This window comes from Manis javanica, chromosome 4 (genome assembly GCF_040802235.1).
Source record: "Manis javanica isolate MJ-LG chromosome 4, MJ_LKY, whole genome shotgun sequence".
Lineage (NCBI taxonomy): Eukaryota > Metazoa > Chordata > Mammalia > Pholidota > Manidae > Manis > Manis javanica.
In genome coordinates, this window is record NC_133159.1 from 85,433,055 (window position 1) to 85,446,883 (window position 13,829).

General features: G+C 42.7%; 1 protein-coding gene across 7 annotated transcripts in view; it reads right to left on the reverse strand.

The window, feature by feature from the left end:
- Positions 1–13,829, reverse strand: part of LOC108388365 (mitochondrial adenyl nucleotide antiporter SLC25A24-like) — a 109,827-nt gene that overhangs the window by 58,886 nt on the left and 37,112 nt on the right. For all 7 annotated transcript variants that reach the window (XR_012130251.1, XR_012130252.1, XM_073234338.1 and 4 more), the window contains exons 2-3: positions 12,715–12,789; positions 11,605–11,720 (exon numbers count right to left, since the gene is read on the reverse strand). The gene's annotated coding sequence lies outside the window, so the exon portion shown is untranslated. The remainder of the gene's footprint in view (positions 1–11,604; positions 11,721–12,714; positions 12,790–13,829) is intronic.

The following is a 13,829-nucleotide window of genomic DNA, read 5'->3' on the forward strand; positions in this document are numbered from 1 at the left end:
GCCATGAAAATAAAATTAAATCCCTCTTCTCACAATCTTTAAATGCCCTTCACTGGCTTGCAAATGCCTTCTCTTCTACACTTTTCCTTGAATGCCCCCCTAGACCTCCACCTACATCTTTCTCCTCTTGCATTAGACCCACTCACTCCCATGGGTGTGGTTATGGGCAGCACATCTCTCTATTCCTTTGTTCCCTTCTTCCTGGCTCTTCCTTTGCTCCTTATAGGTGGGAACAATCGCTGTTGATTCAACAGGTTGCTCCCTATCCCTATTAATGTCTGCATGGAGAAGCCAAACCACTTCAAAGTTATCAGCTTTGTGACTGCTGCCAATTACTGAAGTATCAGTGCCTGCACAGTGTTTTGTTTCAGTTAGAAAGAAGTCACCATAATGTTTCATTTGTAAGAAGTCACCATAAACAGATGGCTCTGTTATTATTGAAGACATGAAATCAAATCAGTAACACGAGTTATCTGCCTATGAGCTATCAGATGGATATTATACCAGGTTTTCTCTGTGTGAATGAGTTCAATTTTTGAAAATCTGATATTCTCTGTTCTCTTGAGATAATTGGCACATGAAGACAAGCTATCGAATTCCCTAGTGAATATTTTAAGTAAGTTTTTCCACATTACCAAGTAGCTTTCACTTACCAAACTAATGCAAGACCTGAGTCTACAGTAACAGAAAACAGTATCTTGCTTTGAGAAAAATTCTCTCACAACTTTTTGCCAGCAGTCATTTTTTCAGCCTTTAATTGTCCCCACTTTCTCCTCTTCTTTTGAGTCCCTTACAATGAAAACCAGGAAAAATATACTGATTCAACCATTATCCTGTCCTCCAGTCTCCCTTACAGCACTCTTTCACTTTAGTTTCTCTTCCCAGCAGAAAGCTAAGCAGCTAAGACATCTTGCAGCAGACTGGCTGTTTGTGAGCAGCACTACAAAACTGTGGGAGTGTCTGACTAAGCCTCTTTGACAGGGAGAAGGACCTGAAAGCCGGGCTCTCAAGTGGGTGCCCTGAAGACAAGCATCCCCACCTTTAAAACCTCTATTTCATCTGGTCTCACTGCAGTGAAAGTGGGCCTGCACCCCTCACCACATTCCCGATGGCCCCAGTTCAGAGGCCCAGTGGGGCTGCCAGGCAGTATCTGAGCCACCACCCTTCACTTAGCTTGCCTTCGGGGGCTGGCGGTGAAGGCTTTGAGTGGACTTTTGTGTCTGGCTGACCTCCTCATGCCTGTATGCACCTTCTCTCTGCCCTGCTGAGTGATCTCCTCACTGCAGGTTCTCATCCCAAATGCCAAGCTGAAGGAAGAACATGTCATTGCACTGTCATACCCGCATTTGCAGGGAGCAGAAGACCAGATGCAGGGGCTGAGTGAATACCAGAGAAACTTGTGGTGGCAAAAGTCCTATGTGTCAGAGCCTTTAGCTTGGATGGTCAGGAAGGGCCTTTCTGAGGAGGTGATATTTGATCCAAGACCTGCATGCTGAGAGTAGATAAGCCTAGGGAAGAATATTCGCAAGGTCTTGAGGAAAGATGTTTCCATAACTTAAGTTGTTTGCTCAATGTTCACAGCTAGTAAGTGGCATACCATGATTTGCAATCAAGTCTGTCTGTTCAAAGTCCATGAGTGCAGAGGCCACATTCTTGTCAGCACACATGCTTTCTTCTGTATCCCAGGGAGTCAGAGGTCTCTCAGAGCAGGGCAGAGGAGAAAAGAGACAGACTGATTTCATTCTACCTGTTTAATTTCCCTTCTCTAGAATATAAGGTCTCTGAGAGCAGAGCTCTGAATTCACCATGTTCTTGCTCAGTATGGAACACAGGGCCTAGGCACACTCTAGTGCTCACTAAAACTAGTTTTCAAATGAATGAATAAACCTGAGTTGGAATCCACATAGCTGCATGACTTTGGGTGAACTGGGCCTCTTTCACCAAGTGGGATGTAGGAGCCCATTGCACAGGATTGCTGGGAGGGATTAAATGAGATGCTGCCTATTAAGGGCCTGTTGCACATACACAGATGAGTACTTGGTGCCCCTCAGGTCCTCAGGTGACTGATGTGAGAGCTGTAATGTGTGGTCTGCTAAGTCCCTCAAATGATAGATGTTTGAAGCCAGGAAGTAAAAAGACTTATGGGAAACAGCATTGTTTTCCCAGGTTTGGGAAATTAGTACAATGTGGAGAGTGTTTGCAGGATTAGTTTGGTGAACAGAAGGAAGAGTGGGCTGGAGTGGGCAGCTCTTGTAGGATTCTTCTGAAGCATCAGGCTCCTCTGCCTAGAACCTGACCTCAAAGACTAGGTGTCCCTGGGTAGAGTGGTGCTCAGAATTATCTCCAAATGACAAGAAAATCCACAAATCTGAGGCTCCATTAGAGCAATAACCCAAAATAAATTGTTCTTAATTTGTAGATATTCTCTAGGGCCTAGAGATATTATGACACTAAGAAACTGGTTAAGCAAATAGTTGCCCCCATAACATTTTACTTCAGACCAGCTACATTTGAGGGTAAGGGTGTTAAAATAAGACCAAGGCAGCAAAGCCGCTTAGGACAGTGCATCATGAAGGCAGTAATAGTCTAGGGGAGCCTGTTAGTGGGGACATTAGGTACAGGGCAGGGGCAGAGTGAGAATGCCAGGATGTTTGGAAAGGGAGGTGGGAGGCAGTAGGCTAGCAAGAGCAACCGCAGTTTTCCCCAGGACTTGCTGGATGTTCTGCTGAGAGTGCATTTTTCACCATAAGGTGTATTTGCTGGTGCCGGGCATGAGGGCAGACCACTCAAGAAGCTTCCCCTCTGGTTTAGCTCTTCTACCAGGATCCCCTCTCTGTGTGAAAGCAGAGAGAAGGCCAGAACACTGGCCTTCAAACTTTTTTGCTGTCATTCTCCATAAAAAATTTTAGAAAGTCTTTGTACTCCTTTACCTTTTTAAGCTTATATTTATATTTGATCATAAGTGAAATAGTTTCAAAGGATGTGGCTTCTGATATATTGAAAACTGTGTCTGTGAAACACGTTTTGTTGAGCCTTTGGAGCTGCCAGCGTGTAAAGGGTGATGGAAGCCTTCGCTGACAAATTAATGAGGCAAATTAAGAATTGTTTTCTGGAGAAAAAACTCTAACTCTATTTTTCAGTTCAAATAAACATGTTAACATGCATACAGGCATTTCACAAGACAGCCCTCTTATACTTGAATTTTAATTCCAAGGTAGTTGGGGAAAGGTTTAGAGCTGGATAAAATGAAGTGCTGGTCCTTTGTTATTTCTAACCTCTGCCTTTCTTGCCTTTCACGGAAGCTTCATCATGCAGACATGATTGATTACTAGCACTACTTCAAGCTTCTATCCCCTCTCTGCAGAATGGAAGGTGGGACTTAAATTTCCAAGCTTCTAATCATAGCTTGGTCATTCTGGTGACTAGATGCCATCCAGGAGCCTACTAAGAATTGTCTCATTAGAATAAAGACATTCCTATAATGAGGAAATTTCAAAGATTTAGGAGCTCTGTGTCAGGAGCCAAGGTCAAAGACTAAGTATTAGAATGAAAGATACTCCTAGCACCCCAACTTATAAGGATTTAGGAGTCCAATGTCAGGCCCTGGGGGCAGAAACAATATATATATTTCTTATTTTATATATATTGGTGGGCCTATACTGCTGAAAGCATGACAAAGCATGACAAAGTCTAGGCTGTCATGATAAACTCAGGGCACTTTTCCATTTTATACAAATGCTAAGGAGACACTAGCATCATTAAGATATTGTTTGATGAATGCTTTCATTGAGAAGTATTAATGTAGTTAGAGACTACTGTGAAAAAAGAAAAAAGAAAAAAAAATTGACTCAGAATTGGAATGAAATGGCAGGGGAAATATGATTCTGTTTAAACACCAAGAATAGAACAAAGACATCCTACAGTATGGGAGAATATATTCATGGATGAAATATCCAATAAGGGGCTGACATCTAAAATACATATTAAGTGCTCATGCACCTCCACACACATAAAGCAAATAACCCAATTAAAAATGGGCAGAGGATCTGAACAGACACTTCCCCAAAGAAGAAATTCAGGTGTCCAACAGGCACATGAAAAGATGCTCCATTGGATTAAAGATGGCAGCGTTGAGAGGAGAGAAAGAGGCTTCCTCCTAAAACTAGATTCAATTAGAAAATATAGTTGGCGCAACTAATCCTGAGAGACCAACAGGAAAGAGGATGGCGCCAGACTGCACACACCTGGAGAAAAGAGCAGACCTCACGGAACAGGGTAACGTACCAAAGTGGTGGCCAGGCAGGACCCAAGCCCTTCCCCCACCACAGCTCACTGGCGGGAGGAAGAGAAATGGAGCAGGGAGGGAGTGGAAGGCCTGGGACTGCTGAATACCTAGCTCCAGAGACCTGCACTGGGAGCACAAACCTACATTTCATGGTGCTTTCATGATACTTGCATCACTACCGGGCTGGAAAGTTAATACAGGCAGAATTCCTGAAGAGACTCAGATTCCAGCTGCTTGTGGAAAGCAGGGATCCATATCCGGCTGCTCTGGGACAAAAGCTTATGCCTGTGTGCTCGGCCCACTGGCTAAGTGCAGTGGAGACAGGCACAGCAGCCAGAAGCCAGGAACAGCTCTTTCCTCCACCCAGGCACCAATACTGCTCCCCTGCAACCCCTGACATTGCTTCAGGGGCAGAGCAGCTCCAGAGTGGAGCTTCTGGACACTTATGGGCACAATATACAAATATGAAATGGTAAGGGAACCTGATCCAGAGTAAAATTAATATAACTGCAGAGAAAGATTTAAATGACATGGACCTTCCGACTCTTCCTGAAAGGGAGTTCAAAATAAAAATCAACAATAGGCTAATGGAGGTATGGAAAGATATCCAAGAACTCAGGAATGAATTCAGGTCGGAGATCCAACCACTGAAGAACACGATGGAGGGTATTAAAAGCAGGCTGGATACAGTGGAGGAGACGATAAATGAAATACAAACTACAGAAGAGGAATACAAAGAGGCTGAGGCACAGACAGAAGAAAGGATCTCTAAGAAAGAAAGAATATTGAGAGAACTGTGTCATCAATCCAAATGGAACAATATTCGCATTATAGGAATATCAGAAGAAGAGAAAGAGAAAGGGATAGAAAGTGTCTTTGAGGAGGTAGTAGCTGAAAACTTCCCCAGTCTGGGGAAGGAGATAGTCTCTCAGGCCATGGAGATCCACACATCTCCCAACACAACGGACCGAAGGAAGACAACACCAAGACTTAGAGTAACAAAATTAGCAAAGATCAAGGATAAGGACAGACTATTAAAAGCAGCCAGAGAAAAGAAATAAGATCACATACAAAGGAAAGCTAATCAAGCTAACATCAGACTTCTCAGCAGAAACCTTACAGGCAAGAAGGGAGTGCAGGATGATATTCAATGCAATGAAGCTGAAGGGCCTGGACCCAAGATTACTTTATCCAGCAAGATTATCATTTAAATTTGAAGGAGGGATTAAATAATTCCCAGATAAGCAAAAGCTGAGAGAATTTACCACTCACAAACCATCTCTACAGTCTATTTTGGAGGGACTGCTATAGATGGAAGTGGTTCCTAAGGTTTAATAGCTGTCACCAGAGGAAATAAAACCACAGTAAAGAAAGAAGAATAGCTAATTATTAAGCAAATCCAAAATTAAATTAACTATCCCCAAAGTCAATCAAGGGATAGACAAAGAATATAGAAAATGATACCTAATATACAAAGAATGGAGGAGGAAGAAAAAGGAGGAGAAAAAGAAAAGAACCTTTAGATTGTGTTTGTAACAGCATCTTAAGTGAGTTAAGTTGGACTCTTGAATAGTAAGGAAATTAACTTTGAACTTTTGGTAACCACAAATCTAAAGCCTGCAATGACAGTAAGTACATACCTATTGACAATCACCCTAAATGTAAATGGACTGAATGCACCTATCAAAACACACAGTCACTGAATGGATAAAAAAAAAAGACCTATCTATATGCTGCCTGCAAGAGACTCACTTTAAACCAAAACACATACACAGACTAAAAGTGAAGGGATGGAAAAAGGTATTTCACGCAACTAACAGAGAGAAAAAATAAGGGGTTGCAATACTTGTATCAGACAAAATAGACTTCAAAACAGAGAAAGTAACAAGAGACAAAAAAGAAGGACATTACATAATGATAAAGGGGTCGATCCAACAAGAAGATATAACGATTATACATATCTATGCTCCCAACACAGGAACACCCACATATGTGAAACAAATACTAACAGAATTAAAAGGGGAAATAGAATGCAATGCATTCATTCTAGGATACTTCAACACTACACTCACTCTGAAGGACAGATCAACCAGACAGAAGATAGGTAAGGAGACAGAGGCACTGAACAACACAATAGAACAGATGGACCTAACAGACATCTACAGAACTTTACACCCAAAAGCAACAGAATACACATTCTTCTCGAGTGCACATGGAACATTTTCAAGAATAGATCATATACTAGGCCACAAAAAGAGCTTCAGTAAATTCAAAAATATTGAAATTGTACCAACCAGTTTCTCAGATCACAAAGCTATGAAAATAGAAATGTTACGCAAACAAAATGAAAAATCCCACAAACACATGGAAGCTTCAAAACATGCTCCTAAATAACCAACAGATCAATGACCAAATAAAAACACAGATCAAGCAATATATGGAGACAAGTGACAACAATAATTTGACACCACAAAATCTGTGGGAAGCAGCCAAGGCTATGCTAAGAGGAAAGTATACTGCAACACAGGCCAATCACAAGAAAGAAGAACAATCCCATATAAGCAGTTTGAACTCACAATTAAATGAAACTAGAAAAAGAACAAATGAGGCCCAAAGTCAGTAGAAGGAGGGACATACTAAAGATTAAGCCAGAAATAAATAAAATTGAGAAGAATAAAACAATAGAAAGAATCAACGAAAGCAAGAGATGGTTCTTAGAGAAAATAAACAAAATAGATAAACCCCTAGCCAGACTTATCAAAAAAAAAAAGAGTCTACACACATAAACAGAATCAGAAATGAGAAAGGAAAAATCACTACAGATACCACAGAAATACAAAGAATTATTAGAGAATACTATGAAAAATAATATGCTAACAAACTGTACAACATGGAAGAAATGGATAACTTTCTAGAAAAATACAACCTTCCAAGGCTGACCAAGGAAGAAACAGAAAATCTGAACAGACCAATTACCAGCAATGAAATTGAACTGGTAATCAAAAACCTACTTAAGAACAAAACTTCTGGACCAGATGGATTCACCACTGAATTTTATCAAACATGTAGTGAAGACCTAATACCCATTCTTAAAGTTTTCCAAAAAATAGAAGAGGGAATACTTCCAAACTCATTTTATAAGGCCAGCATCACTCTAATACCAAAACCCAACGCAAAGACAACACAAAAAAAGAAAACTACAGACCAATATCCCTGATAAACATAGATGCAAAAATACTCAACATAATAGCAAACTGAATTCAAAAATACATCAAAAAGATCGTCCATCATGATCAACCTGGATTTATGCCAGGGATGCAAGGATGGTACAACATTTGAAAATCCATCAACACCATCTACCACATCAACAAAAAGGACAAAAACCACTTAACCATCTCCATAGACGCTGAAAAAGCATTTGACAAAATTCAACATCCATTCATGATAAAAACTCTCAACAAAATGGGTATAGAGAACAAGTACCTCAACATAATAAAGGGCAAATATGACAAAACCACAGCCAACATTATACTTAACACCAAGAAGCTGAAAGCTTTTCCTTTAAGATTGGGAAAAACACAAGGATGCCCGCTCTCCCCACTTCTATTCAACATAGTACTGGAGGTCCTGGCCACGGCAATCAGAAAACAAAAAGAAATAAAAGGCATCCAGATTGGAAAGGAAGAAATTAAACTGTCCCTGCTTGCAGATGACATGATATTGTACGTAAAAAAACCCTAAAGAATCTACTCCAAAACTCCTAGATCTAATATCTGAATTCAGCAAAGTTGCAGGATAAAAAATTAATACAAAGAAATCTGGCATTCCGATATACTAACAATGAACTAGTAGAGAGAGAAACCAGGAAAACAATTCCATTCACAATTGCATGAAAAAAAATAAAATACACAGGAATAAACTTAACCACGGAAGTAAAAGACCTACACTCTGAAAACTACAGGACACTCATGAGAGAAATTACAGAAGATACTAATAATTGGAAACACATTCCGTGCTCATGGATAGGAAGAATTAATATTGACAAAATGGCCATCCTGCCTAAAGCAATCTATAGATTCAATGCAATTCCTATAAAAATACCAACAGCATTCTTCAACGAACTACAGAAAATCGTCCTATAATTTATATGGAACCACAAAAGACCTCGAATAGCCAAAGCAATCCTGAGAAGGAAGAATAAAGCAGGGGGAATTACACTCCCCAACTTCAAGCTCTACTACAAAGCGATAGTAATCAAGACAATTTGGTACTGGCACAAGAACAGACCCATAGACCAATGGAACAGACTAGAGAGCCTATTAATATATGATAAAGGAGCCATGGACATACAATAGGGAAATGACAGCCTCTTCAACAGCTGCTGTGGGCAAAACTGGACAGCTGCATGCAAGAGAATGAAACTTGATTATTGGTTAAGCCCATACACAAAAGTTAACTTGAAATGGATTAAAGACTTGAATATAAGTCATGAAACCATAAAACTCTTAGAAGACAACATAGGCAAACATCTCCTGAATATAAGCATGAGCAACTTCTTCCTGAACCCACCTCCTCGAGAAAGGCAAACAAAAGCAAAAATGAACTCATGGGACTAGACCAAACTAAAAAGTTTCTGGTACGGCAAAGGAGATCAACAAAACAAAAAGGCATCCTACAGTATGGGAGACTATATTTGTAAATGACATATATCACAAGGGGTTAACATCCAAAATATGTAAATAACTTACACACCTCAACACCCAAAAAGCAAATAACCCGATTAACAAATGGGCAGAGGATATGAAGAGACAGTTCTCTAAAGAAGAAATTCAGATGGCCAACAAGCACATGAAAAGATGCTCCACATCACTAATCATCAGGGAAATGCAAATTAACACTGCAATGAGGTATCACCTCACACCAGTAAGGATGGCTACCATCCAAAAGACTAAGAACAACAAATGTTGGCCAGGATGCGGAGAAAGGGAAACCCTCCTACACTGCTGGTGGGAAGGTAAGCTAGTTCAATCATTGTGGAAAGCAATATGGAGGTTCCTCAAAAAACTAAAACTAGAAATACCATTTGATCCCGGAATCCCACTTCTTGGAATGTACCCAAATAATAAAACTTCTCAGATTCAAAAAGACTTATGCACCCCTATGTTCATCGTAGCACTTTTTACAATAGCCAAGATATGGAAGCAACCTAAGTGTCCATCTGCAGATGAATGGATAAAGATGTGTTACATATATACAAAGGAATACTATTCAGCCATAAGAAAGAAACAAATCCTACCATTTGCAACAACATGGATGGAGCTGGAGGACATTATGCTCAGTGAGATAAGCCAGGCGAAGAAAGACAAATGTCAAATGATTTCCCTAATTTGTGGGCTATAACAATGAAGCACAACTGAAGGAACAAAATAGCAGCAGACTCAGAGACATCAAGAATGAACCAGTAGTTACCAAAGCAGAGGGGGGTGTGGGAGGACGGGTGGGGAGGGAGGGAGAAGGGGACTGAGGGGGTATAATGTTTAGTAGATATGCTGTGGGGGATCACGGGGAGAATACTGTATAACAGAGAAGGGACATAGTGATTCTTTGGCAACTTGCTGCACTGATGGACAGTGACTTCACTGGGGTATGAGTAGGGAATTGATATACGGGTAAATGTAGTAACCACACTGTTTTTTCATGTAAAACCTGCATAGGAGTGTATATCAATCATGTTAATAAAAGGTTTAAAAAAAGAAAGAAATAGGAATGAGGAAAGTAAAAGCAAATCAGAAAAACAATGAACTGAGAAGAATAAACTCAAAGAAATAAAAAGAAAAAAGAAAAGATACTCCACATCGCGAATCATCAGAGAAATGCAAATTAAAACCACAATGCATTATCAAATCACAGTAGACACAATAGCCACTATGCGGAAGACACACAACAACAGATGTTGGTGAGGATGTGGAGAAAGGGGAACCCTTAGACACTGCTGGTGGGAACGTAAATCAGTTCAACCATTGTGGAAAGCAGTATGGAGGTTTCACAAAAAACAAAAAAGTACAAATACGGTTTGACTCAAGGATTCCACTCCTACGAATTAACCCTAAGAATGCAGGAGTCCAGTTAGAAAAACACAGATGCGCCCCTATGTTTCTCACAGCACTATTTACAAAAGCCAAGAAATGGAAGCAACCTAACTGTCCATCAGGAGATGAATGGATAAAGAAGAGGTGGTACATATACACAAAGGAATACAATTCAGACATAAGAAGAAAACAAATCCTAACATTTGCAACAACTTGGATGGAGCTAGAGGGTATTATGCTCAGTGAAATAAGCCAGGTGGAGAAAGACAAGTACCAAATGATTTCACTCATATGTGGAGTATAACAACAAAGAAAAACTGAAGGAACAAAACAGCAGCAGACTCACAGAACCCAAGAATGGACTAACAGTTACTGAAGGGAAAGGGAATGAGGAGGGTGGGTGGGAAGGGAGGGATAAGGGTGGGGAAAAAGAAAGGGGGTATTACAATTAGCAAGTATAATGGTGGAGGGGGGCACGCGGAGGACTGTACAACACAGAGAAGACAAGTAGTGAGTCTACAGAAACTAACTACGCTGATGGACAGTGACTGTAATGGGGTTTGTGGGTGGGTCTTGAAGTGGGGAGCCTAGTAAACATAATGTTCTTCATGTAATTGTAGATTAATTATAACAACAAAAAAAAATTTTTTTAAGTGCAATAGGGACACAGCTCTCAATGGTCAGAATAAAAGGACAGGCTTTAAATGCTCCAGTCAAAAGACACAGGGTTAAGGAAAGGGATGAAAACTCAAGACCACCTACGTACTCCCTTACAGGAGACTCACTTGAGATCCAAGGACACAGACAGACTACAAGTTGAAGGTGTGGGGAAAGGTGCCCTACACAAGTGAAACTGAAAAAAAAACAAAAGGATGGGTCGATGGGATCAAAGACAGCGGCTCAGGTGAGAAGGGAGGCAGAAACCTCCTCCCAAAACCAAAACCACATACATAGGTACAATATGAAAATAAAACAACTACACCAAATCCTGGAAGAACAGCAGGGAAGGAGGCTGCTGCGGCAGGTTGCCACCTCAAGGAGAAGGGTGATGTACCAAAAAGCCTGTGACCCAGAGGGACCCCAAAGCCCTTCCCGCACCCAAGCTAACGGGGGGGGGGGGGGGTGGAGGAGGGGGAGGACGAGAAACGGAACTGGGGAGGTGGGCGGAGGCCTAGGACTGCCGAACACCCAGCCCTGGAGATGAGATGTGCTCTGGGAGCGCAAACCTACCGTACACGTGGTGCGCTCCGCAGGATCGGTGGGGTCGGAAAGTGAAGACAGGAAGACTTCGAGAGACTTGAGATTCCAGCCACTTGTGGGACAACACAGGGATTCACATCCGGCCGCTATGGGACAAAAGAAAGGCGGGCAGTCTGAGAGACTTCCTAACAGCGAGAGAGAGCAATGCTTCCGCAGAGCTTGCCGCTCAGGAGAAAGGACAGGTGCGCCAAACTGCCCGGGTGCACTCTGCCCGGCAGGAGGGGGAACATTCAGGAGCTCTGGGCGCTCCATCCCCCGGCTGGCCTCGCAGCTCCGAGGCCCCCTACCGTGCTGTGACTGATACACGGCCTGCCTCCCCACCGGCACCGGCCTGCAAAATGGCCGCCCCCCCCCACCTATGGCAGCTTCTCCCTGTGTGCTACGCAAACTGGCCCTGGCAGTGGAGACGGGCAGTGCGGCCGGGGAGCAGGAAAGACCTCTTTCCTCCCGGTGGGGGGAGGGCACCGGCACCGCTCCCCTGTGACCCCTGCCATCCCCCCAAGGGCTGAGGAGCTCCAGAGAGTAAAGCTTCTGGGAGCTAGAGGGCGCCACCTACCAATATGAACCTTCAAAGGAACCTGGCAACTGGACTCAAATCAATCTTCCTGAGAAAGAGATCTCAAAATAAACATCAGGAGCATACGTGCTCATCGGAGCTACAGAAAAAAAACTGCCCCTGTCTCTTGAGCGCAATTCTGTCTCTGTCTCTGTCTCTATCTCTGTCTCTCTGTCTCTCTCTCTCTCTCACCAGGAGCTCTGCTGAGGCCCTGTTCTGAGAGGGATGCTGCGACAGCCCAGCAGGAATGGCACGGCTCTCGAGTCCACCCCGGCCGGTGCCAGGACAGTCCCACACGGGCTCTGACTGAACTGCAAACAGGGGACGCCGCACATCTAACTCCGCAGGAAAGACAACAGTGCCGCACGCTAGCCTTCCCATTAATGGCTGGTGGCTACGTGGCTCCACCGATACCAGGTGACGTCAACACCCCGGGCTTTATCTCCTTGGCAATCTTTTTTCCCTATGACCCTTGAAAGCAGCACATGGAAAGATACAACCTACCAGTCTCCACACCATCTCACCTCTCAGCTTTACGCTAGATGTTCCTGCATCACAGCTTCTCCTCTTTGTTCCAGTTTTCTCGGCCGGTTGGTGTTCTGGAAAAAGAAAAAAAAAATTAGTTAAGACTTGGAATGAAATGGTAGGGGGTATAAGATTCTGTTTGACCACCATCAGTAGACCCAAAAGACATCCTTCAGTATGGGAGAATATATTCATCGATGACATATTTGATAAGGCGTTGCCATCCAAAATATGTATCAAGAGCTCACGAACCTCAACACACAAAAAGCAAATAACTCCCAATTACAAAATGGGCAGAGGATGTGAACAGACACTTCTCCACAGAAGCGATTTCAGGTGGCCGACAGGCACATGAGAAAACGCTCCGCATTGCTAACCATCAGAGAAATGCACACTAAAACCACAATGGGGTGTATCACCTCACACCAGTTAGGATGGCCACCACCCAAAAGACAGACAACAACAGATGTCAGGCAAGGGTGTGGAGAAAAGGGAATCCTCCTACACTGCTGGTGGGAATGGCAGTCAGCTCAACCATTGTGGAAAGCAGTATGGAGGTTCCCCAAAAAGCCGAAAAAGAGAAATACCATTTGACCCAGGAATTCCTCTCCTAGGAATTTACCCTAAGAATGCAGGAGCCCAGTTTCAAACAGACATATGTGCCCCTATGTTGATCGCAGCACTATGTACAACAGCCAAGAAATGGAAGCAACCTACGTGTCCACCAGGAGATGAATGGATAAAGAAGAGGTGGTCCATACACACTATGGAATATCATTCAGCCATAAGAAGAAGAAAAATCTTATCGCCATTTCAACAACACGGATGGAGCTAGAGGGTGTTATGCTCAGTGAAATAAGCCAGGTGGAGAATGAAAGTATCGAAGGATTTCGCTCCTCTGTGGAGTATGAGAACAAAGCAAAAATGGAAGGAACAAGACAGCAGCAGACTCACAGAACCCAAGAATGGACTAACAGTTGCCAAAGGGAAAGGGACCTGGGAGGATGGGTGGGAAGGGAGGGAGGGATAAGGGGGGAAAAGGGGCATTACAGTCCACACACATAATGTAGGGGGTGGGGGGCCACGGCGAAGGCAGTATAGCACACAGAAGACA